Below are 12,565 nucleotides of genomic sequence, written 5' to 3' on the forward strand. Positions count from 1 at the left end.
TCCGCACATCCCACCCAACACCATGCCAACTGCCGCACGACCGACGCCACTTGCGGCCTCTCCACCCTCAGGATCCCTCCCCCACCGCTGTTCGCCAACCTGACCCCCGACTGTAAACCTGTGGCAACTAAAAGCAGGAGGTACAGCGCGGGGGACAGAGCCTTCATTAGGTCGGAGGTGCAGCGGCTGCTCAGGGAGGGGGTCATTGAGGCAAGCACAAGTCCTTGCAGGGCGCAGGTGGTCGTTGTTCGGAACGGGGAGAAGAATAGGATGGTCGTGGACTATAGCCAGACCATCAATGAGTTCACGCAGCTCGACGCGTACCTTCTACCCCGCATCGCGGATATGGTTAATCAGATAGCACAGTACAAGGTGTACTCGACCATAGACCTAAAATCCGCTTACCATCAGCTCCCCTTCTGCCAGGAGGACCGTCCTTACTCCGCCTTCGAGACAGACGGCAGGCTTTATCAATTCCTGCGCGTCCCCTTTGGTATCATGAATGGTGTATCTGTCTTCCAGAGGGCAATGGACCGGATGGTGGACCAGTGCCAACTGAAGGCCACGTTCCCATATCTGGATAACATCACCATCTGCGGTCACGAACGGCAGGATCACGACAACAACCTCCAAAAATTTCTCCAAGCGGCCAAAGCTTTCAATCTCACCTATAACAAGGACAAGTGTGTATTCGGGACCACCCGACTTGCTATCCTTGGGTGTGTCGTGGAGAACGGAGTCATTGGCCCTGACCCCGACCGTATGTGCCCCCTGTTGGAACTCCCTCTTCTCAACACCCTCAGAGCCCTCAAAAGGTGCCTGGGCTTCTTTTCATATTACGCCCAATAGGTCTCTAACCATGCAGACAAAGCCCGCCCCCTGGTCAAATCCACCATATTCCCCCTCTCAGCCGAGGCCCGCGCGGCCTTCAGCCGCATAAAAGGGGACATTGCCAAAGCAGCAATGCATGCGGTGGATGAGGCCATTTCCCTCCAAGTAGAGAGGGACGCCTCCGACTTTGCACTGGCTGTTACCCTCAACCAGGCGGGAAGACTGGTGGCGTCCTTCTCCCATACCCTTCAAGGCCCTGAAATTCGGCACTCCGCAGTGGAGAAAGAGGCCCAGGCCATAGTGGAAGCTATCAGGCACTAGAGGCACTATCTCACCAGCAAAAGGTTCACCCTGCTAACTGACCAGGGCTCAGTCGCATTCATGTTTAATAACCAACAGCGGGGCAAAATCAAAAATGATAAAATTCTGAGGTGGAGAATCAAACTCTCCACCTACAACTATGACGTCATGTACAGGCCTGGGAAGCTCAACGAGCCCTCCGATGCCCTGTCCCGGGGAACATGCGCCAGCGCGCAGATCGACCGGCTATACGCCCTACATGTAGATCTTTGCCACCCGGGGGTCACCCGGCTTTTCCACTTTGTGAAAGCCCAGAACCTGCCTTAATCCCGTGAGGAGATCAGGACGATGACCAGGGTCTGCCAAGTCTGCGCAGAGTGCAAACCGCACTTCTACTGACCTGAACAGGTACAACTCATCAAGGCCACCCGCCCCTTTGAGCAACTGAGTGTTGACTTTAAGGGTCCCCTTCCCTCCACCGACCGTAATATGTACTTTCTTAACGTTATCGACGAGTACTCGCGGTTCCCCTTCGCCATGCCCTGCCCCGGCACCACTACCACGTCAGTTATAAAAGCCCTGCGCAAGCTCTTCACTCTGTTCGGATACCCATGCTATATCCACAGTGACAGAGGGTCCTCGTTTATGAGTGACGAGATGCGCCAATACCTACTAGCTAGGGGAATTGCAACTAGTAGGACCACGAGCTATAATCCCCGAGGGAATGGACAGCTGGAGAAGCAGAATGGCATGGTGTGGAAAGCCACACTCTTAGCCCTCAGGTCAAAGGGACTGCTGGTCTCCCGCTGGCAGGAGGTCCTTCCCGAGGCAGTCCACTCCATCCACTCCCCAATGGTCGAAAGGGTTCACTTACTTCATGCGAACCCCCAGTATGCCTACGTGGTTTTAAGGGATGGATGGGAGGACACGGTCTCCATCTGTGACTTGGCGCCTGCAGGAGCACCAGGCCCCTACCCTGAACACTCCATGGTAACTATTAACCCTGAACCTGCCGATATATATGGCCACGGGACACCGCTCTCTCAAAGACACCACACGAGACTCCCATACCGGGTGTGACGCACACGCACGAGGGATTACCAACACCTAACGTGCTGACACCTCAAGTCAGGCCGGAGCCAGCACAACTGCCGTCACCGATGCAATCACCACTGGTGCTACGTAGATCACAGCGACGGACTCGACCGCCTGATAGACTTGACCTGTAAATATACTTGTTTTAAATATTGTCAGTCACTTCACCCTGCGGGACTCTTTTTAAAAAGAGGAGGGGTGAATGTGGTAAACCATGTACGTAGGTTGTAACTGGGTTAACTGTCTGGACAGGACCCTCTGCTGACTGCTCCTGTGGCTCCTCCCACAGACCCCTGAATAAAGGCGATTGTGTCACTGCTCCTCCCTCAGTCAAGGACAGACAAAGCATGGACGTTGGTCCATTTACTGTTAATAAAAGCCTTTCAGTATTTACTCTACTTCCAGTCTTTTGGAGTATGGCCCAGCTTGTGGAAAGGAGAGGGTTACAGAGTATGGCACAGCCTGTGGAAAGGGGAGGGTTACAGAGTATGGCCCAGCTTGTGGAAAGGAGGGGGTTACAGAGTGCGGCGGAAATTGTGGAAAGGAAAGGGTAACACAGTGTGTCCCTGTCTGTGGAAAGAAGAGGTTCTGATTATAAGAAACTGCAGAGATTTGTAGACATAGCCGAGCACATCATGGAAGCTAGCATTCCCTCCTGAGACCCTGTCTACCCCGTTCACTGCCTCAGGAATGCAGCCAGCATAATCACAGACCGGAGCCACTCTGGAGATTTTCTCTTCTCCCCTCTCCCGTTGGGCAAAAGCCTGGAAGCACAGATCCCCAGGTTCAAGGTCAGCTTCTCCCCGGCTGTAACAAGACTATTGAAGACTGTAATCAGACTGGTCTGTGTATGTTGAGAATGACTCATATTTTGGAGTAGCAAGAGAAAAGATGAAGATCTGTGCAGAGCGTAAGTGAGTTTTACTTGAACCAATAAAAAGAAACAAAATTTACTTTGAATGGTCATTGTGGAGCAGCCATTGTCAGACTGGGCAGTGTTAGATTGGAGAACTGAGGCTTTGGCTAAAGAGGCTGTGTTGAGATGAGGTGGAGGCACTCCTGAGTAGCAGGTAAGGATTTGCAGTTATATTTCATATTAATTTTATAACTAAACAGATACCAATTTACAACAGATAAAATAAAATAGGGAAACAGTATCATGTGTTGTGTTCTGGCAACTGCAGCAAGTGTTGGCTGTTCAAGGAAGCTGAGCTCAAAGCTGATGGCCTGGAATCTGGAATCAAACTCTGTGATGGATCAGAGAGGAGACAGTTACCTGGACACTGAATTTCAGGAACATTTGCAATAAGTAGATTAACTACTTCAAATTATGTCTGTGGCAGGGACAAGAAGGTACGACTGTGAGTGAGACAGGTAGCGTATCCCGGAGGTAATGCTGGAGGAGCCTCAGTCCTTGAGCCTGCCCAACAGGTTTGAGATTGTTGCTCCCGGTGGGGATGAGAGTGGGGTCTTAGGGAGGATGAATAGGAACAAATCCTGTTTAAATAAACATGCTTTCACAATAACAGTCCACAACTAGCCACTACACTAAATATTCAGTCTTACGGGTTTCTTTCAGGATAACACCTTTGGACCTGTGAAGTGCCATTGGGTTGGGCAGGCATCTTGCCAAAGACAGCTTTCTCTGTTCCAGCTAAGTGCCTGTGGGGGAACATTTTGAACTTACTGGCATCCCAAACAGCTTTTGGTCAGGTCTTCAATGTGTCTGTCTATCTATCCCCGGCCACCAGACGTAGTTCTGGGTGAGATTCTTCATCTTGACTGTAGCCAGGTGTCCTTCATGCAGATTCTCTGACACTCTGATGTGCAGTTCAGAGGGCATCAAACACAAGATCATTCTTTGACAAATGGACAGTTGGTCTCGTCTCACTGAGAACTCTTGAAACATAGGATACCGCGAGCTGGCCATCCTTACATGGTGATTTCAGAGGCTTTTGACAAGGTCAGGTCGTTCCTTGTATCTCTTTCTATTTCAGAATTTGTTACCAGCAACTGGTCCATCAATGCTGTGTGGAAGACCTCTGCTGGGTCTCAAAATTAAGTCTTTTCTTCTTCGTTGCCAACAGTGGAAGACGTGACAAACCATCAGTGTTGTTTGGTACCCTTGAACTCTATGTCACGAGAGTGGGCTCCTTGGAAAATTGCCCACTGGGTGCCAGACATCAATGAGATTCCCTTCCTGGGATTGAAAATGGAAGAAAAGGGGCTGGTGGTCTGTCACTAGAAACCTTTTTCCGTAGAGGTAGTGGTGGAACTTCTTTACTCCCCATACTAGACTAAGAGCTTCTCGGTCGACCTCTGCATAGTTGCATCCTGCTCTTGTCAGTGATTTCGAAGCAAGTACAATTGGATGTTCAGATTCATCTTTCATAGTGTGTGAGAAAGCAGCTCCAATGCCATAAGGCAGCGGTCCCCAACCACCGAGTCGCGTACTGGTACCAGGCCACAAAACATGTGCTACCGGGCCGTGAGGAAACGATACGAGTCAGCTGCACCTTTCCTCATTCCCTGTCATGCACTGTTGAACTTGAACATAGGGTTTCCAATTGTCCCGTATTAGCCAGGACATCCCGTATATTGGGCTAAATTGGTTTTTCCCACATGGGACCACCCGTATTTCCCCCGCTAAGGTAGAGCGTTTCTATGAAAACTTTCGTGCCGAAATGGCGTAAAGCGCAGAAGTAATTACCATTAATTTATATGGGAAAATTTTTGAGCATTCCCAGACCCAAAAAATAACCTAATAAATCATACCAAATAACACATAAAACCGAAAATAAATAACACTAACATACAGTAAAAGCAGGAATGATATGATAAATACACAGCCTATATAAAGTAGAAATAATGTATGTACAGTATAGTCGGGAAGATGAAGGCAAAACTGATTTGTGTGGAAAAAATCGACACGTACGCGCATGCGCACACAGGTGCCCGTGCAAGGCTTCATGGTCATGGTAGTCTTTCCTGGGGTAAAGTGTCCCGGGATTTGACTCAAGCAACACACATAAAAGTTGCTGGTGAACGCAGCAGGCCAGCCAGCATCTTGAGGAAGAGGTACAGTCGATGTTTCGAGCCAAGACCCTTCGTCAGGACGGATTTGACTGCTACTTTTGTCCCTTATTTGGGAGTGAGAAAGTTGGCAACCCTAACTGTGAAAGACATGTTGAGGTGAGATTAACCCTACTTGAACACCCCCCACCTCCGGTCGGCAGGTCTGCAAGAATATTGTCAATATTAAACCGGTCCGCAGTGCAAAAAAGGTTGGGGACCCCTGAGCTAGAGGATGTGGAGATCTGTGGAATTCATTGACATAGACAATTGGGCAGGCCAGGTCTTTGGTGTATTTAAGGCAGACGTTGAAAGTTTCTTGATTTTTATCAGGGTGTGAAAGGTTAAAGGAAGAAGGTGGGGATTGGGGTTGAGAGGAAAATGGATTAGCCATGATAAATTGGAGGAGCATACTCGATGGCCGAATGCCCAATTTGCTCCAATGCCCTCTGAACGGATGGAATTTTTCAGTGCAGTCACTTCTTCCTTGTAATGTGCTGACTGGAACAGTGTCCAGTCCTCAAGCTATGATGTACACAGTGCTCTACACAATTCCAGAATAATCCCTTCTCCATTTTCATCTCCCTATCTCTGTACCCCGAAAAAGACAAGAACAAGTGGTGACTGTTGTAAAATTATTTTTAATGAACATGTAGAGGGTTTTTCACAATGCTTGCAATCTATCAGTTCCTGACTTGGTGAGTAATCTCTTCTCTGTCCTCTGACCAGTGTTAAACGTGAGTAGATGTGGATAATGAAAGGTCCAGGAAGTACATTTTACCAAGACATGCAGCAGCATTGAAAACTCCCTTCTCCCCAGCCACCCAGAAATAATGTACACCTCCCCCATCTATATACGAATCTCTAGCCCCCCCACTCCCCTTCCCTCTCATCTCCCAATATCTCTTTCACCCTCCCCCTCCCACCTCCCTCCTCTTTCTTTCAATCGACCCCAACCCATTCCCACTGTCCCTCTGTCCATCTCCGTCTGGTCAAGGTGGTTCTCTGTTCCAGCTCCTGGTAAGTCAGGAATCCCAGCGGAGGAGATGATGACGACGAGGACTCATTCGATCATGATGTGGGTGATGAGCGAGGCAGAGGGCAGGAGTTCACCGTTTGCAGAAAAAATGGTGGATGTAGTGGTATCCTGAGGTTAGAACAGAGTGAGAGAGGCCATCACACAGTAACTCAAACACCCAGCATCCCTTGGTTATGAGAAGAAATGGCTCTCCCCAACATCCTGTAAAATTACCTTACTGCTCTTGAACTTAATCCTCTGACTAATGAAGGCCAACACACCAGATACCTTCTTAACCACCCAAATCAACTTGTTGGTACATTTGAGGGATCTATGAATGTGCACCCCAGGATCCCTCTGTTTCTCCACACTGCTGAGAATCCTGCCATTAACATGTACCCTAAGATGGCTCTGTTTTCAGTGCTTTTGCAGATCCTGCCAGTTCCTTCTGAGCCTTCTCCCTTCACTGCTTTCTCCCTGCACTTTGCTCCTGCCTGAACAGGGACCAAAGCATTGTTGAGGATCACTTCACCTGTGAGTCGACTGGGGTGATATACTGCGTCCGGTGCTCCCGATGTGGCCTTTTATATATTGGTGAGACCCGACGCAGACTGGGAGACCGCTTTGCTGAATATCTATGCTCTGTCCGCCAGAGAAAGCAGGATCTCCCAGTGGCCACACATTTTAATTCCACATCCCATTCCCATTCTGACATGTCTATCCACGGCCTCCTCTACTGTAAAGATGAAGCCACACTCAGGTTGGAGGAACAACACCTTATATTCCGTCTGGGTAGCCTCCAACCTGATGGCATGAACATTGACTTCTCTAACTTCCGCTAGGCCCCACCTCCCCCTCGTACCCCAGCTGTTACTCATTTTTATGCACACATTCTTTCTCTCACTCTCCTTTTTCTCCCTCTGTCCCTCTGAATATACCTCTTGCCCATCCTCTGGGTCACCCCCCCACTGTCTTTCTTCCCGGACCTCCTGTCCCATGATCCTCTCGTATCCCCTTCTGCCTATCACCTGTCCAGCTCTCGGCTCCATCCCTCCTCCTCCTGTCTTCTCCTATCATTTTGCATCTCTCCCTCCCCCTCCAGCTTTCAAATCCCTTACTCACTCTTCCTTCAGTTAGTCCTGACGAAGGGTCTCGGCCTGAAACGTCGACTGCGCCTCTTCCTATAGATGCTGCCTGGCCTGCTGCGTTCACCAGCAACTTTGATGTGTGTTGCTTGAGGATCTCTACCACCCATCCCACAATCTCTCTAACCCACTAGCATCAGGACGAAAGTACAGACGCACCAGGACTAGGACTGCCAGACCGGATACCAGCTTCTTCCCTCAGACTGAGAGACTACTGAATCCCCTGTCTCCACCGACATTTCAGCTCTGGGACAGTGAACTATTTCCTGTTTACTCCCCTGTTTACTGTTTACTTGTGCTGCACTTGACATGCATTTTGAATTATATTTTATTTACTCATTTGTGTCAATACTTTGGTTTATGTGCTGTGTGTCTTATACGTTCTGCGGGTGCACCATGGTCCAGAGGAACGTTGTTTCATTCGGTTGTATGTATGTACAGTCAAATGACAATAAACTTGAACTGTTACCTCCAATTCTCCCTTCCTTACCCCTGATCCTCTTCCCATTTTACTGTCATTCCACTGGGACATTCAAAGCTCCACCATTACAAGCATCACACAGCTGTGTGGAGTGCTCGCAGGTACACAGGTGCTGCTGTCCCCACTGGAAATATGTGTAATGTGGGTGTAGGGGTGGGGTTCGGAAGCCAGTCCCTTGCTGCCTGCTGGGGATAATGGCATTGATCAAAAATGTGGGAATGCCACAGTCAAAACAGATATGGAGGCTCCACCCCCTCCTCCCCAGCCAGATGTGTGAAAAATCCATCAGGAAGATATAGAGGCCCCACCATCTGCTCCCTGGCCCTGGCAGAGGAGTTTGGGATGCCACTGAAAGAGTTGGAGTGGGAAGCAGGGGATGAGGAAGAGATGTTGTTTGCTGGGTTGTTGCATCAGGGTTGGCGGGACTCAGAGAGGGAACTGGGGCAGTACTGCACTCACATACATGGTCAGGACGGAGTTAAGACACATCACCCAGGAGTTAAGACACATTACTCAGGACCAGCACAGTCACAATGGGCCAAATGTCCCGCTATTGGTCGTCTCACCCACACGAGAGCACGAATAACCTTGTGTCCGTGGGGGAAGAGGATGCGAGTTCACAGTCCAGCTGCACATTTACACCCTTGTCAGAACCACGTGTTGATCTCAGGGCCATTTGGCCCATCATGGGTGATTTATTACCCCTCTCAACCCAGTTCTCCTGCCTTCTCCCTGTAATTTAATCAAGAACCTATCTACCTCCACTTTAAATACACCCAATATCCTGCCCTCCACAGCCGTTCGTGGCAATGAATTCCACACATTCATCACCGTCTGGCTCAAAAATGACCTCCTCAGCACTGCCGTGCTGTTCTGAGGCTGCGCCCTCTGGTGATACACTGCCCTTCGAAAGGAAACATCCTCTCCACATCCACTCTATCTAGACCTTTCAGTATATGATAGATTTCAATGCTTCTCATTCTTCTAAACACCAGCGAGCACAGGCCCACAGCCTCGTACATTAACCATTTAATTCATGGAATCATTCTCGTGAACCACGTCTGGACCCTCTCCAAAGCCAGCACGCTTTTTTCTTGGATGAGGGCACAAAACTGCTCACAATACTCTGAGTGTGGTCCAACAAATTCCTTATAAAGCCACAGCATCACTTCTTTGCTCTTATATTCTTGTCCTCTTGAAATTAGCTTTAACAGCAGGCTTCGGTGTGTAGAGGAGAGTACAGGGTGGGACAGAACACATGACTCCATCCCTGGAGAAGGGGTGAGACTCAATGAACCTCAGTGGGACGGTCTTGGTCTCTAACCGCTCACTCCCACCACCCAATCTTCCTTCTGCATCTCCCAGTTTCAAAGGTGTGGGATCCTGGCACAATACCCAGCTGTATACTAGTGAACTGCAGTGTGAACTGTCCGATGAAGTCATTCCTCCAGAAGTCGTCAGAGTTTGAACCAGGAAGCGAACAAAGGCCAGCTCAGACACGTACACGTCGAACTGGAAGGTTGTGCTCCACGTGGGATTGAAGCCTGAAACAGTGAAGGAGACGACGTGTCAGACACAACATTAGCAGCTCCGACAGTAACATGGGTTCAAATCCAGACAACACTGCCTCTGAAATAATATTGCAAATATAAACACAAAAGTCTCATAAGATGCTGATATCCAGAGCAATGCACACAGATTCTGGAGGAACTAAGTAGGTCAGGCAGCATCTAGGCAAATGAATAAACAGTGAATGTTTCAGGCCGAGACTATTTATCAGGACTGGAAAGGAAGGGGGAAGATGCCAGAATAATAAAATAGTGGGAGGGGAAGAAGGACAGGTGAGAAGGTGATAGGAGAAAACAGGTGGGTGGGAGATGTGGGGATGCAGTGAGAAGTTAGGAAGTGAGAGCTGGAAAAGGCAAAGAACTGGAGAAGGAGTCTGATCAGAGAGGAGAGTGGACCATGGTAGAAAGTGGAGGAGTAGGGGAACTTGGAGAGATCGATGATCATGACATCAGATTGGAGGCTACCTCAATGGAATAAGAGGTGTTGCTCCAGAGGAGTAGTGTCATCATGACAGAAAAGGAGGCCATGGACCAATATGTTGGAACAGAAATGGGAATAGCAATTAAAATAGTTGGCCACTAATAAATCCTGCTTTCTGTGCGTGGAGCAGAGGTTCTTGACAACGGTGCCCAATCTGTGATGTATCTCATCAATATAGAGGAGACTGCATCAGGAGCGCTGGGAACTACAGATGAACACAACAGGCTCACAGGTGGTGTTGCCTCAACTGCAAGGTCTCTTTGACGCCATGAATCCATGTAGACAACATCCACTGCCCTACCCTAGGCAATCTCTCTCATCACCTTGTCAAAAAATCAATTATATTGGTAAGGAAAGATCTGCCATGCACAAAGCCATACTGGCACTCGCTTATAGGCCATGGGTCTATCTTCCAATGGGAGATGAGAAGAGAAAATGCGTTGGAAAGCCACATGGTCACAAGGACAATATACAATCTCCTCAACCATTCCATCAACTGTGTCAATGAATTCTATATATTCACCATCCTCTGTTAAAGAAACTCCAACCAACATTTGATCTAAAAGAAGGTCTGTCCATTCTGAGGCTGTGGTCTCTGGTCTTAGACTCTCCCACAATTTGAAACATCATCTCCACGATCACTCGGTGCAGGCCATTATATATTGAATAGTTTTCAATCTGAGATGCTCTTCATTTTTCTGAACTCCAGTGAGTACAGGCCCAGAACCATCAAACACCCCTTAATTCCTAGGATCATTCTTTTAGCCTCCAATCCCAGCACATCCCTTTTTAGCTATGGGGCCCTAAACTACTCAGAATCCAAAGAGCTGTTCGTATTACACAGAACTGAGAGGAGCTGGACCTGAACCCAACCAACTACCATTAACCCCAGCCATACTCAAGCAATTCGATGCTTACCATTATTGGAAGCACGTGGCATCAATTTATAATCATTGTTGGCAACACTTTCTAATCATTGTCTTGTTCGACTCCAACACCCGCACCTTCATGAGCGGGTCCACCACCGAGCTGGGTTTGCATGTTTGACTGAGGGAGCTGCTGGGCAGAGATGACCTGTGGAGAGGTAAGGACACGATGTGAGGGCCGGGTGGTGCAACAATAACTTGAGTAATTTGACCACTGGATGAAATTAACGATCAGGGAACATCGAAGAGTATAGGACAGTGAAGTCCCTTGTGCCCACGAGGCTGTGCCAATCTTTTAAAGCGACTACCATTATTTATCATAGGTACATCAAAACACACGGTCAAATGCATCATTTGTGTCAACAATCAACAAGGACAGTCTGGGGTGGACCGTAAAGGTTGCCATATTTTTAGTGCCAGCTTCATGCCCACAATTTACTAATCATAAACCATACATCTTTGGAACTTGAGAGGAAACTGGAGCATCCAGAGGAAATCCATGTGGTCATGGGGAGAATGTACAAAGTCCTTAGAGACAGCAGCGGACATTGGACCCTGATCTTACAGCTAGTGTCGTGAAGCGTTACACTAACTGCGATGTCACTGAGCCACACAACTTCTCTGAATTATTTAAACTAGTAATTAAATGCTACCTAATCTATCGATGCCTCTCATAATTTCATAAATTTGTATCAGAGTTCCCCTCAGCCTCCAGCATTCCAGGAAAAGGCAACCAAAGTTCGTTCAACTTCTGTTCATCACGCATGCCCTCTAATCCATGCACTGTCCTAGCGAATCCTGTCTGTACCCTCTCTAAAGTCTCCACGTCCTTCCTGTGATGGGTCGGCATTACTCGATGGGCTAAAGGGACTGTTTCCAATCTGACCAATGTTTCCTGCTCTTACCTTCACGTGCAGCTTCTTTCAGTTCAGCCAGGGTCTCATCTGGGTGTTCTTCGGGTCAAATGTGGGCTTTCTCTGTCGCAGGAACTTTGTCTTCAGGATCTCACCAGCGAAACCATTGTCATGAAATTTATTGTGATACATATATATCTCCTGCCCAGCATTGTGGGCCACTGCAGGCATTGTGATGGGAGGACTGGAGGAAGAGGGTGGGGAGGAGAAATAGTGGGAGTGTGAGAGGGAGGATAGAGAGTGGGAGTGGGTGAAGAAAAAGAGGAAGGATGGGCAATGGATGAAAGTGTGTGGGTCATTGAGAGAGAATGGCACAATAAGAAAATATTTTAAAATTTATTTCATTATCATCTCTACTCTGAATATCAACAAGTACCAAACGTGTTAGTATCTGTGGTGATTACATGGCACTGAAACGGTTAATGGGGTTACTGTTCTGTGTGGTACCAGACACATTTGGGATTGAACAACCTCCCAATTAAAGGCTTTTTGAAGTTGTAGATGCAAACGAATCAGGAACTGCATTGATGTTAGGCAAGGACGGTTGTGGAGGGATGGGGAATGTGCAGGCGAACTGTGGGTGGGTATCCAGGGAATTAGGGCTGGAAAGAGTCCTGTCCATAACCAGAGATAGGGGTGTTATTACATTACAGAAGCCTCCCTTCCCTGTGAGTTGGCGACGGCAGGAGGGTGTGAGATTCGGGAGGGTCGGGAGGAGAGTCAGAGACTCAGCT

Source organism: Mobula hypostoma, chromosome 26 (genome assembly GCF_963921235.1).
Source record: "Mobula hypostoma chromosome 26, sMobHyp1.1, whole genome shotgun sequence".
Taxonomy (NCBI): domain Eukaryota; kingdom Metazoa; phylum Chordata; class Chondrichthyes; order Myliobatiformes; family Myliobatidae; genus Mobula; species Mobula hypostoma.